Below are 17527 nucleotides of genomic sequence, written 5' to 3' on the forward strand. Positions count from 1 at the left end.
TTTATGTCTAAAATTCCATTTAAACACTTACCAATTCAAATTCAGGGCAGGATAAAATATTGTTTTATAACCATTCATGATTGTTTATGTGTATAATATATTCACTACTGGTCAAAAGTTTGGAATTAAGATTTTTCATATGCTCAGCAAGCATTTCTTTTATCAAAAATACAATAAAAACAGTAATAGATTGAAATATTATTACTATTTAAATGAACTGGTTTCTGTTGTTATACATTTCAAAATGTAATGTATTCCTGTGATCAAAGCTGAATTTTCAGCATCATTACTCTCAGTCTTCAGTGTCACATGATCCTTCAGAAATCATTCTGATATGAGGATTTGCTGCTCAAGAAAAATTTATTATTATTATTAATGTTAAACACAGTTGTGCTGCTTAATATTTTTGTGAGGATTCTTTGATGAATCGAAAGTTCAAAAGAACAGTATTTATTATAAATACTTTTTTGGAATATATATTTTTGTCTTTACTGTGCATTTATATTATGTGCATAAATAAAATTTATTAATTTCTTTCTTTGTTCTTTTTTTTTTTTCTGTTTTAAATCTTACCTAACCCAAACTTTTGAATGTCAGTGTATCAGAGAACATTCAATTCATGGGCAACAGCTCTGGTGGGCATTCCTGCGGTCAGCATGCCAATTGCACGCTCCCTCAAAACTTGCGACATCTGTGGTATTGTGCTGTGTGATAAAACTGCACATTTTAGAGCAGGGTTTTTCCTGGGTCAAAAATGGTCTTCGGTGGTGGCTGACCGACATGGTCATCCAAACATACACAGTAAAAAGTACCCTACCCACGTGATCTGCAAGCGCAATACTGACAATACATTTAAAATAAATTCAAAGAAACAGTTTGTAATTTTTGCTTATCTTATTTCGATACCTTGATTTTTGTTTCTTTTGTTCCTCATTTTTACACTATTTACAAATAATTGTTTTGGTATATAACCATATCAATATTAAAAAATAGTATTAAAAAAAATAACAAATAGCCTAATTTTCTGCCATATACAATTTCATAAAATTATCAGCTAGCTAATAACAACTTTGTTCTGGTTTCACCTCACTCCATTCTAAACTAAATGATTTTAGGCTATTTATTTACTACACATTGTCAACAGAAATAAGCTGAAAGACTGTGGATAATTCAAACTAATTCTTACTATCCACTCTTGCTAAATTGGGTGAGCACACTTGTGTTCTCATTTCAGATGTTCTGAGTAAATGATTAAACTGATTCGTGAGTTCAGTGTTGGACAGTTCAGTTGTTCTAACCAGTCGTTAAAATGATTCGATTCAAAGGAGTCATTAGGTCGCGAATCGGACACTAGCAGACGCGTTGTGTGTGAATCCCGTCTGTTAGAACATCGCGAAAGATTTGTCAACACACAGAAAACACTTAATAACTGGATAGGATTTGTTTCCCGTTTATTGAAAGTATGGTTTATGTCAGCTGGTCGGTGAAGAGTTAGCGTTTTTTGAGCGCAATTCACATCCAGCGGTAGTTCAAGGGAAAAAATGTCCGAATCCACCACGTGCAACATGGATTCGGTCTTCCGACCTTTTGATTAACGTGATATGTGAAATATTAGAATGCTAAAACGGTGCTTATTTTGAAGACCGAGAGCGTGCGCGCGGGATGGGGCTCTCCGCTCGTTCTCTCTGTCATCAGTTAACATGCGCCGATCACAAGCGCAGTAGATCTACATCACTCATAAATCACAATAACTGATCAAATAAGGCTTTGGCGGGGCAAAAATTTGTTTTGGCGGCCGCCAAAAAATTTTCAATGTAGGAAAAACCCTGTTAGAGTGGCCTTTTATTGTGGCCAGCCTAAGGCACACCTGTGCAATAATCATGCTGTCTAATCAGCATCTTGACATGCCACACCTGTGAGGTGGATGGATTATCTCGGCAAAGGAGAAGTGCTCACTAACACAGATTTAGACAGATTTTTGAACAATATTTGAGAGAAATAGGCCTTTTGTGTACATAGAAAAAGTCTTAGGTCTTTGAGTTCAGCTCATGAAAAATGGGGCAAAAACAAAAGTGTTGCATTTATAATTTTGTTGTGTGTGTGTGTGTGTGTGTGTATAATATATACATAATATGTATCTATGCATGCAGACAACCACCAATTTTAAAATAATATAATAATATAAATGCATAATTGTCCAGTTGCCTACTGAACTAGTGTTACACTTTTCAAGTAAATCAACCTGCATATTATATTGGAACATGGGCGTCACTAGGCACATTTTAGGGGGGCTTCAGCCCCTCTAAACTTCTGCCCAGCCCCCCTAAAAATTGTGTGATTAACCTTTATAACATATGAAACTGGCATCCCGTCTTTTAATCAGTGTGTTCTTCAATCCGCAGCGACTCGACGTCAAGTGCGAGATGAGTAACTAAACTAAACTAAACATTTCATATTTGACAGCTGCTTCTTTAAGTAAAAGATTTTAAACAATTGACAAAAATATTCAGCCAAATTAATAAACTTTTGTCTAATTTCGCCATTTTGAATTGAAATAGGCCTATGTAATGTAATTTATAATGTAATTAACAAACAAGAAGGCATAAGATTAATAATGAATGTGTAGTAATGAATGTATGCATATTGTAAATTAATATAATTCCATTTGTAGCTCTCAGTAAATAAAAAAGCTCAGTTTTTGTCAGCCTGTATTGGGCATAAGATTATTAATGAATGTGTGCATATTGTGAATTAATTTAATACATTTAGTTACCTAGCTCTCCTGGTAGCCTTCAGTAAATTAACATGTCTATGAAAATGATTTTAAAAAATGTAAATATCAATTAAACATGTTTACAGTCTTCTCAGACGAACATGGAAAAACTTTGTCAGTCATATCCGCCCACTGACATGGTTTTCATTTCACCTCACATTTGGCCTCACATTTGGGATTGCAGTGATTATAAACCTGCCTACATTGTATGATTAAAGGATGTACAATATGGTCATGCAGAATAAGGCATTAATATTTGCTTTATAAGTAATAATAAACAGCCAATATCCTAATATGCATACTAATAAGCTGCTAGTTAATAGTAAGAATTGGACCCTAAACTAAAGTGTTACCATTTTTTTTCATACCCTCACTGGGGGCTGAGCCCCCCTAAAATGAAAATCCTAGAATCGCCCCTGTATTGGAATATAAGAAAATATTTTAACAGAAAAAATTGCATTAGCCTTAAAAAAGTAAGAAGGGTCAATTCATGGGTGATGTCATGTTGTCTTTAAAACGTTGTGGCGATTTTGCACCCATCTGCACTTTGAACAGTGTTACAATGTTATCAGTGTTTGTTTGTTAGATTTTCGTCTTTAGATCATCGTTCCCTGAGGCCGAGTGATATGTTGTGGGTTGAGATTGTCCACAGCGCTCTTTTGATGAGAAAACCTCCAGGCCTCTGTGTCTCATATACCTCAGGGCTGATCTAAAATGTCAGGCTGAGAGTTATGAGCATAGATTCATGTGATGCTTACGCACATGCGTTGTGATGCTGACACACATGCGCGCACATACTCATGCTTGCATGGGGCTAAGAATAGCTTCTCGATGGATGGGAGGCTGCGCAGCCGAGCTTAAGATGAAAGACACGTGAGACCCTCCCCCACCACCACCATATCACATCAGTGTCCGCTCACTCGTGTGAACAGGGCAGGGCGGGGCCTATCTGCCAGACTAGATAGTGGTCAGAACACAAGGTTAAGTGTCCCGCCTCATCTGAACAGACACATACATGCAAACACAGCTGGTTGTGTGTGTGATCTTGTAGTCTAGGCCATGTTTCTCAACCCTGGTCTTGAAGGACCCCCAATATTGGACATTTTGAAAGTCTCCTCTTTCTGACACACCCATTTCAGGTCCTGGAGTTTCGTCTAATGTGCTGAGTTGAATCAGATGTGTTTAGATTAATTTCTTAATTTACTCACCCTCAAGTCATCCTAGGTGTATATCTAGTTATATAAAAAATGTCATAGCTCTACCAAGCATTATAATGGCAGCCCAAAATGTAAAAAAAGTGCATCCATCCATTTTAAAAGTACTCCACACGGCTCCAGGGGGTGTTAATAAAGGCCTTCTGAAGCGAATCGATGGGTTTGTGTAAGAACATTTTCCATAAAACTTCATAAAGTAAAATATCTAGCTTCCAGCCTTCTGTATTCAACTTACACAGAAAGTGTAACGCCTCTCACGGTTCAAAACACTTGCTACGTCCAACGTCATTGTCACATCAGTTATGCTTTCTTCGTAAGTTTAATACATAAGGCGGTCCGCCGGAAGCTAGATATTTTACTTTATAATGTGGTAAATATGGATATTTTTCTTACACAAGCCCATCGATTCACTTCAGAAGGCCTTTATTAACCCCTGGAGCCGTTTGGAGTATGTTTATAGTGGATGGATGCATGGATTATCCAGGAAATTTTTTTAATATAACTCCGATTGTGTTCGTCTGAAAGAAGAATGTCATACACCTAGGATGGCTTAAAGTGTGAGTAAATCAGTTTTGAGTGAACTATCCCTTTAAACCTGCAAGACACAATATCACATTTGATGGCATTTCTTTAAATGCAAATGTATCTTATTTGAATGGAATGATTTTAACTGTACAATTATTGCAGTTATCTCAAATAATTGCGATTAGATCAAATAACCACAATTAGATGATTAATCAATAATTGTGACAGGCCTATACACCTGTATTTTATCCATCTCTGTTTCCAAGTTATAGTGTATTTAAATGAACGTTATAAATTATATTTACAATATTATACAATTTTTGTAATGCATAAAACATTACAGAACAGACTGGTGATATATTGGCTCAGTGCACCCCAGCAGATGGTCTGAAGCTCTCCAGTCCCTGTAAATGAGAAATGTTGTCTCATAAACTGTGATATTATCATAATATCATAGTAATATATTCACTGTAAAAAAAAATCAGGTCTCCAATTGAACATTTTCTAGTGTTGCACCTCTTTTGCTAAACCCAACCGCACCAGCCTAATTCTGTACATCTGCAGCACTTTGACAATCATGATGTTTTGATGTCCACTTAGAATGTTAGTCAGGGTTTCCTAAACCAAAAACATATAAATTTATAATTAAATAAATATTTACCAAGCCTTATAATAATATAAAAAATGTATTATTATTATTATTATTATTATTATTATTATTATTATTATTATTATTATTATTATTATTATTATTATTATTATTATTATTTAAAAGGTAATTTGAAAGATGGAAAATGTTAATATAAAATTAAATTGTATTTTTATTTGTATATTGTATATAATATTATTATTATTATTATTATTATTATTATTATTATTATTATTATTATTAATAATAATAATATATTATAATGTATTATTATAAAATAATATAATTTAAAAGAATAAATATAACTCATTTAAGTTGTTTATTTGTACATCATATTTAATAAATAAAATGTTATTTAATATTATATTTAATAATAATAATAATAGTTATTAAAATTATACTATTTTACAATAAAAAAACTATATATATATATATATATATATATATATATATATATATATATATATATATATATATATATATATATATATATATATATATATATATATATATATATATATATATATATATATATATATATATATATATATATATATATATATATATATATATATATATATATTCATAGCTTTTATTATTATTATTATTAAAATTAATTTACAAATAAAAATTCGGTTGAAATTATTTGTTAATATTTTATTACTTTTAATTACTTTTAATACATTGTTTATTATTATATTTATTATATATTCATATTTTATATTTGTATTTTGATTATTATTTAAACTCATTTGAATGGTGGACAATGGTCATGTAAAACTTAATTGATTTAAATATATTTTATTTGTAAATTATATTTTCAGTTTTATTTAAAAATAAAATAATTAGAATAACAATTAAAAAAAATTAACTACATTTTACTTGTGTAAATATTAATAATATGTATTATTACTATTATTATACATTTGTTATTGTTGTTGTTTAATATCATTTTAAAGGTCCCATGGCACGGCATTTTTCTATTATTTTATAATGTTTCCTGAGGTGTACTTATATTGTTAGTATGATTTTTACATCATAAAATGTCATAATTTAGAAATAAAAGGCATTTTTTCTATACTGCTGTTTGCTCTGTGGCTGAAGGCCCTGTTTCAAGAGGCGTGTCTGCTGTGAGACTTCAGTAAAAACGGCCACTGTTGTGATTGGCTGACATCTTTGCATTTGAAATGAGCGGAGGGGGCGTGGTTTAACGAGGTCTACGACGCACGAGCTGCTGCCAGAGAGACGGATGGACCTGAGTTCACTTCTCATCAGTTCTGTCAGCACGTCTCAGTTCAGTGAACTGTTGTTACTTGAATATACTTCAGGTTATTAGTTTATTTCTAGTCGGAGGGACTGTCACTCATGTCAGAAAGTTAGTAACTTTAGTAAATTATGGATCAGTGCTGACTGGAGACGCGAACCGTTAAGAACGATTCAGTTCGATTTGGTGAACTGGTTCAGTTCACTAAAAAGAACGATCCTTCGTGAACCGGACATCACGGAGACGGAGAGATTGCTAACAAAGTTATTTATAGTAACTTCTGAGTTGTGAGAGCGCTGTCTGTCAGCGCGAGTTTATTGTGTTTGTATCTGAGAGTTCTGAATAAACACGAGTCCCAGTCACACCGAGCCCGTCTTCATCATTATTCTACCAACTTTGTAACAAATGCAAAGTACCATTACAGCTGTCGAGATGAACGAGTTAGTTAGTGTTGATTATAGCATTATTTTTAGATATGTTCCAATCATATGAAAAGCGTCAGTGACGCGCATTGAGTACACAGCGCAAACAAAGACACAACAGCAGTAATCGAATGTAATCCAGTTTATTGTGGGAAAGCTGGCTAGCCTAGCCGGATACCCTCACGCTTACCCCCCTTCTGCTTAATCTCGCGCCGCGGTTGGTGCCTCCGCTGTGGGCCAGATGCAGTACTGGGGGTCGGGGATGTTGGAGGCCGACCGGTCAGTGCAGCCCGAGCCTCGGCGTGTGTGAGGTTTATCTCTAAAGATGTGAGTCTGCCGATGTTGAGCAGAAACTCATGACTGTATGCACATTGTAGAACAGATAGACGCGACGAGGACGTACAAAAACACTGACTCACAAGATAGAAAACATGAAAACACTGTTCTGTCGGGAGAGAGAGAAGCCGCAGCGTGTGCACGAATAATAAATAATTAGCTACACATCAAAAATCACAGATCACAGATCAGAAGGAACTGAAAAAAGACTTCTGTTTTCATTTGTACATCCAAACACTGAGAAACTGCCAGCATTCACTCGTTCACAAGCATGATCATGGGCGTGCCAGATTCTCTGGGCGGAGGAAAGGGAGGTAACCGTTCCTGTGTGGACGTCATAACGGGAGACTTCAGGATTGGCTCGTCTGGGCTGTCATTTTCTCAAAGGCAGAGAAAGACAGCCAGAACTCGGGTTTACACCGATCAACATTTCTATCCACTTGGGGACAATATTCAGGCTAGGGGAACTCATATTAATGTTGAAATACCTCATAAAATGAAATTTTCATGCCATGGGACCTTTAAAAGTAAAATAAAAAAAAACGTTCCACCATCTCTATGATTGAAATTTAACATTGCGACTGGTTAACCTCCACTTCTCAGTATAGTTTGAATTGTCGTTCATCAAGGCTGGCCAAGTTGATTTGTACATTTGGACAGTCTTATTGTATTTGCTTGTAAATGTGACACCATAAACATTACGCTGTCTGAATGTTTCATACTTCTGTTTCATATGAATGGTCTGTGTGGAGCGGGCTTTGCCAGAGTAATACATGTGACCCTTTAATTTAAAAAAGCTAAGAAAATCTAATTTTCCATGGCATCTGGTTACTGTCTGTTAACATATTTATTCCAATAGTTGATGCTAGCCTCAGCTGCCATAGGTTTTTTTTTAGAGTCGGCACCTAAATTCGCTGGAAAAGCCCACCTACTGGGGAACCTGAAGGACCAGCAACTCTTCAGCGGATCCAGCGCTCGTTCAGCTGTTTTGTACATGCTCGGGGTCCTAACAATAGATCACGGGCATGTGGCGTCCTCGCAGCTCATCACAGTTGTCAGGCCGTCCAGTGATCATGAGTCTGGTCACAAGTTAAGGCTGAACAACAAAGCGTGACCTCTCGTCCTTAGGATGTAAACAAGGATGTTCTTGCATTACAAATGCACACTGGAATTGTTTTGACAAGTTCTTGCACAATCGATGCTCTCAGTGATGGTCCACACCTTCTGTAAGAGCTGTTTTGGCTCTGGAGCCCCGATCTCTCCCTCCCCCCTGAGGGAAGCGTCAGATCTCTGCGTCTCGCCTCTTATAAGCTCCCCTGATCAATGATAAATTAGTGTCCAAGATAAAGAAAGGAATTGTTTGGGGGAAGAAAAAAAAACATTAGGAACTTAGGAACATTTTTAATTGTGGTTTCATATGGTTTTGTTAAACTCCATCTACTCTTCCATTTTCAGGAAAATTGCTAAACTGTTTCCCTGAACTGGCTTTTAAAATTTTTTATACTGTTGTCTGAGGTCAACTTATGACGTTTGCGCAGTTTTTACATTCAAAAACGTCATAATGAATAAGTAATAGGCTATTTACTGCCATGGTTTTGAGGCTCTCTGAAGAAACAGTCGGTTTTGATGGGCGTGCTGCACTGAAGACTTGGAAGTAAACGCCCACGGCTAGGATTGGATAAGATTTGCATATTTAATGAGCTTCAGCTCCCTTCAGTACATGTGGGAATTGTTTTGAAAGCGTCTGGGGAATCGCTCACAGAACTTGCTAAATATCTTTATCAAACAAACAGTGATTAATCTCTCATCCACCTGCGATTGATTGGGATGTTATTTTTTTATTACTTGGCCCGCCCGATCAGTGAATATAACCACTATTCTTTGTCATCAGAAATATTTTACGGGTTTGGAACAACATGAGGGCGGGGAATTAATTACAGAATTTACATTTTTGGGTGAACTATCGCTTTAAATGACACAGTTAAAGGTCCCATGGCATGGCATTTTTCTATTATTTTTTAATGTTTCCTGAGTTGTACTTATATTGTTAGTATGATTTTTACATCATAAAATATCATAATTTAGAAATAAAAGGCATTTTTTCTATACTGCTGTTTGCTCTGTGGCTGAAGGCCCTGTTACAAGAGGCGTGTCTGCTGTGAGACTTCAGTAAAAACGCCCACTGTTGTGATTGGCTGACATCTTTGCATTTTATATGAGCGGAGGGGGCGTGGTTTAACGAGGTCTACGACGCACGAGCTGCTGCCAGAGAGATGGATGGACCTGAGTTCACTTCACATCGGTTCTGTCAGTCTCAGTTCAGTGAACTGTTTTAGTTACAGCATATACTTCAGGTTATTAGTTTATTTCTAGTCGGAGGGACTGTCACTCATGTCAGAAAGTTAGTAACTTTAGTAAATTATGGATCAGCGCTGACTGGAGACGCGAACCGTTTAGAACGATTCAGTCCGATTTGGTGAACTGATTCGGTTCACTAAAAAGAACCGGTTCAAAAGAAAGATCGTTCGCGAACCGGACATCACTAATGTTACCAGAGACTGAGCTCAGCGATTGCTAACAAAGTTATTTATAGTAACTTCTGAGTTGTGAGAGCGCTGTCTGTCAGCGCAAGTTTATTGTGTTTGTATTTGAGAGTTCTGAATAAACACGAGTCCCAGTCACACAGAGTCCATCTTCATCATTATTACCAACTTTGTAACACATGCAAAGTACCATTACAGCTGTCGAGATGAACGAGTTACGAGTAAGTGTTGATAATAGCATTATTTTTAGATATGTTCCTATCATAAGGAAAGCGTCAGTGACGCGCATTGAGTACACAGCGCAAACAAAGACACAACAGCAGTAATCGAATGTAATCCAGTTTATTGTGGGGAAAGCTGGCTAGCCTAGCCGGATACCCTCACGCTTACCCCCCTTCTGCTTAATCTCGCGCCGCGTTTGGTGCCTCCGCTGTGGGCCAGATGCAGTACTGGGGGTCGGGGATGTTGAAGGCAGACCGGTCAGTGCAGCCCGAGCCTCGGCGTGTGTGAGGTTTATCTCTAAAGAGATGTGAGTCTGCCGATGTTGAGCAGAAACTCATGACTGTATGCACATTGTAGAACAGATGGAAGCGACGAGGACGTACAAAAACACTGACTCACAAGATAGAAAACACGAAAACACCGTTCTGTCTGGAGAGAGAGAAGCCGCAGCGTGTGCACGAATAATAAATAATTAGCTACACATAAGAAATCACTGATCACAGATCAGAAGGAACTGAAAAAAGACTTCTGTTTTCATTTGTACATCCAAACACTGAGAAACTGCCAGCATTCACTCGTTCACAAGCCTTGATCTCTCGAGCGTTTGCATGGGCGTGCCAGATTCTCTGGGCGGAGGAAAGGGAGGGAACCGTTCCTGCTTGGACGTCAAACCAGGAGACTTCAGGATTGGCTCGTCTGGCCTGTCATTTTCTCAAAGGCAGAGAAAGACAGCCAGAACTCGGGTTTACACCGATCAACATTTCTATCCACTTGGGGACAATATTCAGGCTAGGGGAACTCATATTAATGTTGAAATACCTCATAAAATGAAAATTTCATGCCATGGGACCTTTAACTAAAACTATATATAAAAAACGTAAAATAAATTATTTGAAAAAAACATACTTTATTTCAGCCAGTTGCCAGGGAAACATTTAACATTTTCATTTAGTTTAACTTAATTTAATTTTTTGTTTTTGTACTTATTTTTTAATTATATTTTGAATCATTTTTATTTTTGTATTTTTTGTTTAAAAAAATAAATGTAAAAGTTTTTGTTGTTTATAATTTGTATCCGTTTTTTGTTTTTTTAATGTCTTTTATAGTTAATATAGATTTATATAATACATTTTATATTATTTCAAGTAACACTTTTTGTTTATTTTTATGGTTTTAATTTTAGTTTTAGTTAACTTTAGCCTTATAACCCGGGGATAATTAGAATTTTTTATGTATTTTTTTTAATTAATAGATCTCATGCCATTGATCCCAATTCTCTCCTCAGTAGAAACAAAACATTTGCATTATATCACAGTTGTCAGTCCGTTCCAGGACTGGTCTCAGCCAGTTACAGCTGACCTTTCCTGTTTAAAGTGTTTAAAATAACTTAAAACTGGTCAACAGTCCGTCCCAGAAGGCTAATGACTGCATCAGAGATGACAGAGCTGTTTAAATGGGTGTGTTTGTTTGTGTGTGTGTGTGTGTGTGTGTGTGTGTTGAACTATTGATTGCTCATAACTCCATAACAATATGTTTTGTTAGTACTCCCACACAAGCAGAGCAGAAGTCCCCCACTGCGACCTCTGTGCCCCACTTAGCGGTTGCCATGACAACTAACCTTTATGTCTCTGGTCCTTCATTTTTTTAAAGTGTTTGCTCAGCGTGTGGGTGCGTTTTGGGCTAATGGTTGTGTGGCCCCAGGAGGCCGGGCTGCATTATTGACAGAAACTCTCATGTGGCCAGAGATGGCATGAACAATTAGAGGCTGGCATTATGTTTTCTTAGGAGCATAATGTGATGGTATCTTCCAAAGCAGAAGAAAATCAAATGACCCTGAAGTGGCATATCTAGACACATGGGTGTTTTTTTATGTTTTGTTTTTGCCCAGGCTGTTTCATATTTGTAATGAAGCACATAATAGACTCCATTCTGGTATGTAAAGGCCGTTGTTTCATGTTGAATGTACCATTTGACTCAGAAATGTCACATTGTAATGGTGCATTAGTGCCTGCCCACCTACTTTTTCGGCAGCCTTGGTTCTAAAAGTATTTTTCCCCCTTGAAATTTTTAAAAAGTCTTCATTAAAGGTGCACTATGTAACATTTTTGCAGTAAAATATCCAAAAACCACTGGGCCAGAGCTATATATTTTGTTCAGTTGAGTAGGGCTGTAATCTCCCAGTCGATTAGTCGATTATTAGTCGATACGTTCTGGCTCGACCAAAATTCTGATTGGTCGATTTTTTGCCGCGTTCATTTCATTCGTTTTGCCGCGTTCATTTCATCAGTTTTGCCGCGCCGCGTTCATTTCATCAGGTGGAAAGCACTAATTGCTAATGGGGGTGTTTTCAGAGCACCCCTGTTTCACAGGTAACAGTCTGCCTTCAGAACACCCCCATTGTTTTCACTTCTTTTGGATTAGCCCAACCCACTGGCGAAGAGAAGTCTCTCGCTGGTCCTTTGTGTTTCATTCCCCGCTGGCTCAAACGCACGCCCATAGCGGTAAACTTGAGGAACGCCCATCAACATACACATGAGGGGAAGCATCACAACACCGCGCTAAGTGGATTTGTACTGTCAGTTTTGCCGCGTTCATTTCATCAGTTTTGCCGCGCCGCGTTCATTTCATCAGGTGGAAAGCACTAATTGCTAATGGGGGTGTTTTCAGAGCAGCCCTGTTTCACAGGTAACCGTCTGTCTTCAGAACACCCCCATTGTTTCCACTTATTTTGGATTAGCCCAACCCACTGGAGAAGAGAGACAGATTGAAGAAGGCTAGTTTTCTTGTATATTATTTATTTAATTGTGAGAGCGTTTTTTCTGCTCTTGATCTGGCTTGTTTAATAAATGTTCCTTTTTTATTAAAGTGGACGTGCCTTTTGTGTTTAAGAGTAAAAGCTTTAAGTTAATAGTCTATTCGTGTCTCAGCCGCGAAGCTGAGCTCAGCTGATCCTGTTTGAGCTGCACAGAGCGGCTGAAATTATACTGTCTGTCAGTTATTATAATACATATGACAATAACAATTGTCTAAATTATGTTGCATATTCCTCAAAAGTTCTTCTGATGATATCTAGTTGACAACATATAGTACTATATTTTCGGAAATCATAGGCTATGATATTGTGCACGTGATGCAGCGCTGTCAGAGCCGACAGACTCGTGTCAGACTCATTTCAGTGCAAAATAATCAGGTCAAAAACTATTTAATATACTGCAAATAGCCTACTAGTTTTTTATGTTTATTTATAATTCTTTTAGGCAGACAACAAGGCTACCAAGTACTTCGCACAGTGCGCAGCTAATTCATTTAACGTTTTTTTTTCCTAACGTCATTTTAGTCGATTTTTAGTCGAAAATTTCAGGACTTCAGTCGACCAAGATTTTCTTTGGTTGATTACAGCCCTACAGTTGAGTACTTACAATATCCCCAATGGTTTCCAACTGTTTGTAAATCGTGAGAAAATTGCTATTTTAACCAAGGAACCGTGACGTGTGTTGGAGTCGCCTGTCGATTTCATCTTATCTGCGTTACCCTCGGTTTTTCCGGTTTTATTTTGCAGAAACGCTTTGCTCTCACTGCAGTGTGCAACAAGAGTCATAGCAGCCGCCGAGCGTCATAACATAATTTTCAACACACTCAAAAATATCTAATATGATAAACAGAGCTTACAAAGCAAAAAAGGACAACATTTGACAGACAAAAAAAATGCCGCCTTTAATGAAGCATTGCGAATTACATAATTAAATAAAAATACATTCAAATATTAGGGAGAACAACTCGATTACGTCATTCACAGTGCTTAACGGGAGTGGGTGGAGCTAACAAGATCTTTTGGGGCGTTCAGCATCATGGGTAATGTAGTTTTTTTTTAGTTTTTTTACCACGAATTCTGCTGTTAAATACGATTATTTTATAACTAAGCTAAGCTCACAGTAGGTCTGTCTTTTAACGTTTTGGGGATTTTGACCCCAGAACTCGACTGTTCAACCTCAGACGTGATGCCCACGGACCGTTGGCTGAGCGTCTGATGCCTATGGCACACAAAATGGGAAAAACTTCAGGAGTTTCGAAATCGTCATTTGATTGGTTGAATTTCTGGGAGACGTGTGTGTCGCGTTCTTTAACGGTCCATCTGGAAACCGCCATCGTGACGCAAAGCCAAACCCCCTCATGGAAGAGGAAAGCCGTTGTGTTTATAACTGTGACAATGGGCGCTTCATCTAAACGCTGGATTTTCAAAATGATGTGGTGTTCGTGGCGCCATTGTAATGTTGTTGCATTGTTCTTGAATTAATAATATGTTAGATGCATGCCATTATTTTAATGTAGAGACATCTACTTTACATTTTCACGCCCTTAAACATGACGCGTAACAAAACGAACGGGGATTGGTCCTCTTGCGCGATCCTTGGCCAATGAAAGTTGTGATGAGTCCAGACCTTCTGCCGTCAGTCTGAAGAGCTGGCTATACGAAAATAAGCTTGATGTAGACTCCAAATGAACAGCTTCAAATGAGGCTTGTGCTATTAAAATTTGGAGTTGTATTATGCAAATAGTCAAGAAAAATGTATAGTGAATTCGGGTTGATTGGGACATGTTTTTCAAGTCATCTCAATGGCCAAATGGGTCCCAATCACCCTGAATTCACCCCTACTGAAATTTAAGTCTAAACACAAGTTTTTTTTTTCAGAGTTTTCATTTTAATCAAGTTTTGTTTCTACTTCCTCAAAGATCCTAATTTTTTAAAGATTAAAATATACAAAATCTTATTTTTGAGCGGGTTTTAGCAGTGGTATTACAAAAAAAGTACTGTAGCAGTACAGTGATAATGATACCATAGTATAGAAAGATTATCAGGTGGTCACAGATACATGTCCAAGGCTGCATGCAGAGCCACACATACGTATGCTTGGACTCCTCTCGGCCCTGTCTGAGTTTGCTAATGTGATAAATCTAAGTAACAGAGCATGCTGTGTTGGGAGGATGAGCTGTGGAGGCACTCGCATGAAAACCTCAACAGTGTTTCTTCAAATATTCACCAACTGTGGGGAGCTGACTAAGAGCAATAGCTTTTAGCTGGAATCGAAACTGGATTAGGAAGGCTTTTAGAGAGCATGAGATTAGATATGTCGTCATGCATTTATGACATTAATGTTAATAAAGGTGTAACCTAATCACAAAGTGTGCTCACTGCAGAGAGAAAGAGTGTGAATATGTGAATTGATGAGTCTTTCTATTGTCAGTCGATATTGGGAACAAATCTCTGGGATCAACTGTAGATCATTGAAGTCAAAGCATAACAAGAGATGCATCCAGTCAGCCAGTTTATGCAGTCTGTTTATTTGGCTATTTGTTGGGTGGCAAAAAGTAAAAATGTCAGGGTGGTACAACTGAGGAAAAAAATATGTCTTAAAAAAATTCATTCTTAAACATCTTTGCACCGTCATATATATATTTAATGTTATTTCTAAGAAAAACTGTATTTTTTTTTTACAAGGCAAGGTTAGTTCTAGTTCAGGTTGTAAAATTTCATGTGGTGTGACTCCCCAAAAACGTAATGCTATTTATGGAATAATGGAGTTGTATTGTAATGCAAATATTGGAATAGTAAAGCAAAACTTACTGAGATTCAAATGTAAAGATCAAAATGGTCGTGTGATGTGAATATCCTAATGTTTTTTCCACACGTTCCTCAAAGATCCTCTTTTTTAAGGTGCACTATGTAACATTTTTGCAGTAAAATATCCAAAAACCACTAGGCCAGTGTTATATATTTTGTTCAGTTGAGTACTTACAATATCCCAAATGTTTCCAACTATTTGTAAATCGTGAGAAAATTGCTTTTTTAACCAAGGAACCGGGACGTGTGAGGGAGTCACCTGTCAATTGCGTCATATCTGTGTTATCCTTGGTTTTCCAACATCATTTTCAACACGCTCAAATGTATCTAATATGATAATCAGCCAGCAGCCATATCACCCTGTAGCCAGAGACTGGTTTCCCACTGAAGCTAAGCAGGGCTGAGCCTGGTTAGTACCTGGATGGGAGACCAAATTGGGAAAACTAGGTAGCTGCTGGTAGAGGTGTTAGTGAGGCCAACAGGGGGGTGCTCACCCTGTGGTCTGTGTGGGTCCTAACGCCCCAGTATAGTGATGGGGACAGTATACTGTAACAAGCACCGTCCTTCGGATGAGACGTTAAACCGAGGTCCTGACTCTCTGTGGTCATTAAAAATCCCAGGATGTCCTTCGATAAAGAGTAGGGGTGTAACCCCGGTATCCTGGCCAAAAAAATGTGCCCATTGGCCCCTGTCCATCATGGCCTCCTAATCATCCCCATATATATATACGATTGGTATCATCCCTCAGTCTCCTCTCCACCAATCAGCTGGTGTGTGGTGGGCGTACTGGTGCAATATGGCTGCCGTCGCATCATCCAGGTGGATGCTCCACATTAGTGGTGGTTGAGGAGATTCCCCCTTCTTTGTAAAAGCGCTTTGAGTGCCTAGAAAAGCGCTATATAAATGTAATTAATTATTATTATTATTATTATTATTATAATAATCAGAGCTGCGTTACCTCATACTCATGACCGGAAAAGCGGAAATGGCACCGACGACTGTGGCATAATAAAAGTCCTGCTGCTCGCAAGGCGTGTGTTGTGTTCGTTTTATTAACATTCGCTCCTGCGGCCTTGCTCAGCTCCACAACACTCGGTCCTGCTCTGCTTCATACTACAGTAACGTTAATAATCACACCCATGGTATGGCACAAAGTTCCTTGATTACTACGCAGGAATGAGAGTAAAGTTCCTAGCCATATCGGTCTAGAAAATCTCAACTTTTCTTTTTACGTTGGTCTTAGTACACAATGTAACTATACACATCACTTGTAAATAGGAAAATGTTGGCGTTATTTTGTCTCTTATTGAGCAGTAGGCTAGCTGGAGCCATTTACCTGCAGTCTTTGTGCTAAGCTAGGCTAGCGGTTTGTGTGTCAGACAGAGTTATGGCATGCACGGAGATGAGAATAGTATATGGGCTTGTCTAACTCTGGGGGATACGGTGAATAAGCTGAAGCCTCAAAAAGTTGGCATGTTCCTTTAAGACTAAAATATACCAACTTATGTTTTTGAGTTTGACTTTTGACAGTGGTTAAATAGAATTTTGTCAGAAAAATGGGTGAAATTCTCTCCAAACTAGAGCGGCATGATTCTGTATGAATTGAGAATCACGTTTTGTTTTTGTTATAGAGATCACGATTCTCCTACAATTCTGAACAGACAACTAAATAAAATAGGTAAATTACTAGAGGTTCTGACAAAATATGAATTGCTGCAGTCTATTTAAAAATGTTTAATTTTAATGATTTTGTTTTTTTAATGGTATGAATGAATGAATCAATGACTTCACTTGTTTCATTACTGGATGAATCAGCATTTATGAACAAATCTCTTGAATGAATGATTCAATGATAAATAGATTTTAACAGTCACTTGTCGCCGCCTGTTGCTGTAACAATGTAATCGATAAAATCCTTATTTGAAGCGCCAAGTTACTTTCAAAATGTGATTTGCTCTA

At 37.4% G+C, this 17527-nt stretch overlaps 1 protein-coding gene across 1 annotated transcript in view; it reads left to right on the forward strand.

The window, feature by feature from the left end:
* Positions 1-17527, forward strand: part of acap3b (ArfGAP with coiled-coil, ankyrin repeat and PH domains 3b) — a 148944-nt gene that overhangs the window by 50084 nt on the left and 81333 nt on the right. The gene's annotated exons all lie outside the window — the stretch shown is intronic.

This window comes from Gobio gobio (genome assembly GCF_949357685.1).
Source record: "Gobio gobio genome assembly, chromosome: 19".
NCBI lineage: Eukaryota > Metazoa > Chordata > Actinopteri > Cypriniformes > Gobionidae > Gobio > Gobio gobio.